Below are 6,899 nucleotides of genomic sequence, written 5' to 3' on the forward strand. Positions count from 1 at the left end.
TGGAAAGGAGCTTACTTTGTGTTTTGGTGTCCAGGTCACAAAACTTTCATAGGATACAACCATTTTTGCTCCACTTCCCTAAGTTCATAAGGCTTGAACTCAAACTTCTCCCAGGGAAGCCAAAATTGCAGAAGTACAGAGCCACCAAGAGTTTATGAGGACTACAAATATCTGTAGTGCACTAAGCTACATCTCTTGCACTTCCAAGACCCCTTCTCTCTGTTAAGGCCTACGTTTGCCCAGGTGTCCCAGTTACTCAGGATGCCATTGCATGCCCAAGGCAATGGTGCAGATCAGCAGTCTCTGTTGATGCACAGTTTAGCGGAGTGGTGTGTTACATGCTGCATGATAAATTTGCAGCCCCTGGTAGGGGTAAGATGAGAGAGGCTGCTGGAGTTCACACTCACGCAAAATGGAGAAGAGGCTCCCTGGGTATTTTCAAGGTATTTCTCAAAGACAATGGTGGTTAACGTATCACCACCCCAATGGGACTGGTTATCATGGTGTCTACTCAGTCAAAAGCCTCTAATGAGCTACAGGCACTAGATCCTAACTAGATACCTGCATAAACCTGTTGTCAGCTTATGTTTTTATGTGATACATACATAAGCTTTAGTGGATGAAGAAGCTTCTCTTCAGGGTCTGAATGTTTCCCATCTCAGTGGGTAAAGGCATTGTACTTCACAGTGAGATAACACATTTTCCAGACTTAAGCAAGGCATGAGAACACTCTCTCTTGGCAGGCTTGGGCCAGGCCGAAGAGCTGTTACCTTCTTTCCTGTGAGGGTTAATGAAGCTTGATGATTACGTGTGTATATGTGTATGGTAGAGGTCTGACCTGGAATTGACCCAAAGAAGGAGAGCAAGAGGGGTCCCCAAAGCTAGTCTTTCTGCACAGGCAGCCCCAGAATATAGGGTGTGTGTGAAAACTTTTAAGTTTTCACACTACCAGCAAGGTGATGATGGCTCTGTCCATTTCTCAGTTGAACTGTTAATGGCTAGGGAAACTGTAGAGCTCATTGAAGTGCCATGCTGAATGATTCTTCTCTTCTCTTCTCTTCTCTTCTCTTCTCTTCTCCTCTCTTTTCTCTTCGTCTTTAGAAGCCTTTGTGAACTTTTTTGCCTGTTTTGGAATTCGTAATTAAGTATTTTTATTACTTTAATGGTAATATGGCTTCAGGTAAAGGTGACATTAAGGTAACTGCCTGATATCAGAGTTGTTGGTCCAGACAGGTTTAGCATTCTTGAACAGGGTATTGAGAAACTCTCGCAAGTATCCACATAGCACCAAAGGTACTGAGAAGCAGGCTGTGCTAGAGTCCAACTGAGTGGGGTGATGTGCTCTAATGACCAGCCACACCCTGGGGAGCCATTTGGCAGCCGGCAAAAGTGGGGAGCATGTCTGAACTGCAAGAGCCTCCAGAGGGAATGTGACATTCCCAGTGAGCAATGCAGAGATAATGGCTTGTGATTTCAGGAGCACTGGCAGTACTTCACTGCTGTGTGCTCCAGGCTTCACCTTCACAATAGTGTTGGTTAGAAAGGTGATTGGTGTATGATAAAAAGTAATGAAAAAAAGGAAAAAAACTTTTTCAGTCTTAAAGTATGCCCTAGCAATGAAAAGACTGTGTCATCTGACCCACTTGTGTGGAGAGGTTTGTGTTCTGGGTGCACTTACCTAGCAGGAAGTTTGGAGGAATTCCCGTGAAACTGGGAATGTTGTGCAACATGCGTGGCTACAGTTCCCCACCAGTTAGAAGATTCTTGTGTTTAAGCCATAAGTCTGGAGCAATTCCAGGCAATTTGATTTAAAGTAAACATCCTGGATGCAGTGTGTCAGATACTAGTACAATATTGTTTTAGTCTTTCTCATTTCTCCTGTGGGAATAATCATTCCATGAAGAAGGAAAGTGATCTAATGAGAGAATTAACTCAAGAGCTTGAACATTGAATTAATCACAGCTGTCTGCGAGGGGAACCGAGGCAAACTCCACAGAGAGCTCACTGCATTTCCAAGGAAGGAGGCTGAAATAATACTAAGACTCGGATAGCAGTTGGTGATCAAAACAGATACAGGAGAGATATGCTTTTAGTAGCTAAGGGGAAGCAAAATGGTGCAGCAGAGTTTCCCCCCTCATTTCTCTGAGAATTAAATCTCAGTAGTAGGGGATCGCTGCAACTTCTTGGAGATGTTGAAAGCTGCCAGATTGTTGGGGTCTGATCCTAACTGTGTCCTCATACTTATCTGAAGTAGAAGATTGATTTCACAGCTTGGCTCTTTTTTCACTGTTGTCTAGAGTTGTCCTGCAGCTTCACACTGAATTAGACCTGCTTGCTAAGGTGACTTTATCAAAGGTGCAGGTCTTTTTTTTTGCCAAAAGGAAAAAATGAGTTGTGCTTGAGAATTATGAGTCTTCAGGCACGTGGGACTTTAGTCTTGCCATTAGTAAAGTTTGGCAATGTTTCAAACTGTAATCCAAATCCTAATGCTTTTTGGACTCTTTACTTAACTCTTCTTGTCTAAATCACCGTGTTCCCTTGGATAATAAAGCAGAGCAAACACACAACAGACCCATGAGCTGTCTAGAGCATGTGGCATTTTTTTAAATAACTCCAAGTTATGCAAACTTTTTGAACAGAAAAAAAGGAAGGAAAATAACCAGAAAATGTGCATAAATTCAACTAATTTTATTCCCTTTATATAGTCATTAGATATATACCAGGAGCATGTTTGCTGTCCTAGAAGATATTGTACTTAGGTTGACAGAACTTGTGAGCTGATTTCATTGAGAAGATGGATAGAGTTAAACTCTGCCTGATACCCACCACATTCCACAGCCTGTGTGTGCGGTGGGGTCATTCCAGAAGCAGGGCCTCCGTGGAATGTAAGATACGTCACAAACTCTGAGTAACTGTTAGTAGGACGTCTGCAGGTCCTGCATCTGCTTGCTTTGTGAGTCAGGACTTCCAGGGCTCCACATGCACTGAAGCCTTAAAAGAGTAAAACTTCCACAGTGTAACATTTCAACTGTAAATGGCGTAGGTTGCTAATATGCATTCTAGCTCCTTGGCTGCTTTGCTGTTCCCTTGCTGTGTGTTGCCCTGGATGAATTTTTTCCTTGATTTACCTTTCCTCAGTGCAAGCATTTTTCATCTCCCTTTTCAGAATTTCACCTTTGGAAGCTTGGACTAGTTCTCTGGTTAGAAAGATCATTTTTATTCTAATCTTGTCCTTCAGAGTGCTTGCAAAAACTCTAATTCATTGTCTAAGTAAACAGAAGTGTTGAGTAGAATCAGAACAGACCCTTTGGGATTCCTAATAGAAGACCTGTCTGCTTTTAATGACAACATACTCATAGTAATATTTTAATATATTTTTTAACCAGTTGTGCACCTGTGTTATAGTGATTTCGTTTGCACTTTGGTTTTCTCAGTTTGCTTATCAGAATATTATATCAAATGTTATCAAAACCCTTAAAAAGCCATATCTCATCTACAGCTTTCCCTTTTTCTGCAGGCTGGTTGTCTCAGCAAGGGAAATTAGCCTGTTTTGACATTATTTGTCTTAAATAATCTACCAAATACTATTTTTATAATTTCATTATCCTTCAAGGTACACGGAAATGCATTGTTTAATAACTTGTTCTATTTTTTGGATGCTTAGGTTTTTGCAATATTTTATTTCACAGAATCTCTTCTATAATTTTTGCATAATAACTTTTGTCCAAGGATCACCTTACAAAGTGCAACTCCATTTGCAGTGTGAAATACGGCTCTGAAACAGAACTTGTCTGTGCTAGTCCTAGCTCTGCAATACTTGCAAGGATCAGATAAGTCTCTTACTGACTCTCTCCCACTGACTCAGTTTGCTTCTCATTACTTATTTTCCTCTCAGGTATATTTTGAAGATTAATGAATATTTATAAAATGCTCTCAGTGAAACCTGCACATGAAAAATGCAACAGAAGTTGAAAATGTCATAATTACTGATGCTTATTATTTTTTAAAAAGGAAGCTATATTGCAATCAATATCCATGGAGAATTATGAACTATAAAAATAGAGTGAGGACTCTAAAGGTACTACAGGAAATTGTGGCTGGCACAACTAAACTGAAGGTGAAAACAACTGAGTAACCTGATGAAGAAAGCCTTGCAATGGCACCAGATACAGTGAGCAAGTTCTGTTAATAATGCTTAGTATCAAAGTATATGCAGGATGAAATATTTGTATTACAGAAGGATGATGAAATCCTTTTCAGTCTGCAAGTAATTAAAGATGAGGTTCCTCATCATAAGTAACGTTAATAATTTTAAAGCAGCAGGCTCATATACTAAACCTATACTTAAGAGCTCTAACAGAACTGTCAAGAGAGATCTCATTTGTAATAACTCCTGGCATTCCAGTGAAATTTCAGAAGACTCATAGTCTTCTGGGTGCCAATGTTTAAGGAAAGAAATAAATAAACAGAACAAGCAGGATGACCCAGCTAGCTGTGTTATGGTTAACGTGACACCACTCCCAAGTAGCACAGTACAAAAGCTGATATGTAGCCAGGTTGTAAATAAATCAATAATTGGCAGTAATTGTTATTGTATCAACATTGTCATGTTGATAAATCAAATTTAATTTATCGATAAAGGTTGTTAAGTCTGTTTCCTACAGATTAGTGTAGGAACATATTTCACAAAGCATTTGGTCTACCATTGTGACAGTTTGATAAAGATCTTAGTCGAGTCTACTGTCACTAAATACAGAGACATTTCAGTTGTCTGGGCCAGCATGGGTCCAGAAGCAGGGCATGTGCTTTTGAGCTGTGATGCATACCAGGCACTTACCAAATCGAGTCAGCATTAGCTGGGGATGTCTGCAGTCACCAGTAGCTTGGATCTTTCTTTTCCCTGGTTCACCTTCCCAGTGTATTGTTGTGGTCTGATTTTTAGTGATTCATGTTATTTTTAATTTTGCTTTATCTGAGTTATCCTAGCCTTTCTGTAAATGTAAAATCACCACTGATAGCATTTCTGAGTGACACAGAGATTGTCTAAGATGTAAATTACTGTGAGTATAAAGCAGCTAGACAGAGCAAACAGTGGCTTAGGAAGGTTGGTATATTCACATGAAGGTTTTGTAATACAACCAAGTTCAAAGCAATAAGCCTAAGAGCTAAGATCACAGTTCACACCTCTGGGACCAGGGAGCTGTATAGTGGAAAAAAGTAACGCCAAGAAAAAATGAGGAATCATAACACATGGGCACTGGAGGCATGCAAATAATCAGAAAGACGCTCTTATAGACACGGGCAGTGCAATTAGGGAGAAGTGTGTAGGGAGGCAGGGACATGGTACGCTCTCTGTTGGTCACCCTTAACACTGCCATGGAGTATGGCTTTGATTTATACAATTTAGGGAGGATATTCATGACTGGAGAAGGTACAGAGAAGAACCATAAGTATGATTTAAGGAGAGAGGGAATGTCTTATAATGACATAGGTAAACTAAAGAGAGCTAAGATAGAGCTAACTGCTAAGAAGCAATTTGATGCAGTGTATATGCTGCTGAGCAAAAAAGCATTGCTGAACATTGAAGAACTCTTTAATTCAACAGGCTTTAGCAAAAACCAGTGGCTGAAAGCTGAAACAACAAATGTTAAATTAGGGATAATCTTTAACACTGAGGAAACAAGTTATCAGGTGCATTGGACAATTCTCCATTATTTGGAGCTTTAAATCAAGACTGCAAGTCTTTCTGGGTGGTAACTTGTATTTGAATAAAACATATCTGGATCAATGAAAGAATGACCAAGAGGTATGGGACAATTTCTATGTTAGGGACAACTGAGTAGTTCTTGACTTTTTGGCTTAGAAAAGAGATGACCTAGAAGAAATATGGTAGCTCTGCAAAATTATTGGGGTCACAAAAGAGTTAAGTGGATTGCTTAGGGTACATCATGAGTCAGTGGGAAAGTTATGAATAGGAGCTAAATGGTCTTGGTCCCTTAGCTGCTGTAGGATCCAGTGCTACAAGAGCATGCAATAACCAGTCTCATGGGTCGTCCTGAAACTAAGCATGGAAGGATTGTTTGTTGAGAGTGGTTTCAAGAGTAATTTAGCCAGAGCAAAGAGAATAAACTGGAATGGGAAGAAAAAGAGCAGAGACATAGACAGAAACAATTGTGCTATACTTAACAAAAAAGATGAAGGAAATCTTTGGCCATGGTGATACAGAAAAAAGCTGGTGTTATGGCAGTGAGAGGGGTAATTAATTCTTGAATTTTGAGCACAGCAAAATAAAAAGCAGGAAAATTTCTGCTCTGATTCAGGTGCAATAAAGAAGGACAGGAAAGAACAGAGTTGGTGAAATAGGGGGGAAAAGGACTGTCAGAGCTTTACAGAAGACCAAATTCTTGTTCTTTCTTTTCAGACAGTAGAACTGACAAATTGAGTTAGCACAAAATACAGATGTGGCAAAGAGTCATTCTAAAAACAATTCAGTGCTGGTAGGAATTAGTCCATTGTTAAATATACTGGGAAGCTGGTTGGAAGCAGAGCATGACCTAATGGGTTTAGCATTACTGTTGCAGCTGTGTGAAACCATTCCAATAAATAAACAGCCCAGTGAAGAAAGTGTGCTGGATTTTTAAGATTCTCCTAGTTTAACAGGATGTGCCAAGTCATTGTATTAACTGTGGACCAGATCCTTAAATGCTGTAAGATCCCTAGCCATATAGCAAGCACTGAGATGATGCTGATTTTCACAATTTGATAATCTGAACCCCCCAAAAAATCCTTCTCATGGTTTCCCTGGTGATACCACTATGAAATGCTGTACAGAATGGCACAGACCTGTCCACTCTACAGTGATGTCAGAGGGAGTATGGATGCATACCTGAAAGCATAAT

This window comes from Aquila chrysaetos, chromosome 12, assembly GCF_900496995.4.
Source record: "Aquila chrysaetos chrysaetos chromosome 12, bAquChr1.4, whole genome shotgun sequence".
In the NCBI taxonomy this organism is placed as follows: Eukaryota; Metazoa; Chordata; class Aves; order Accipitriformes; family Accipitridae; genus Aquila; species Aquila chrysaetos.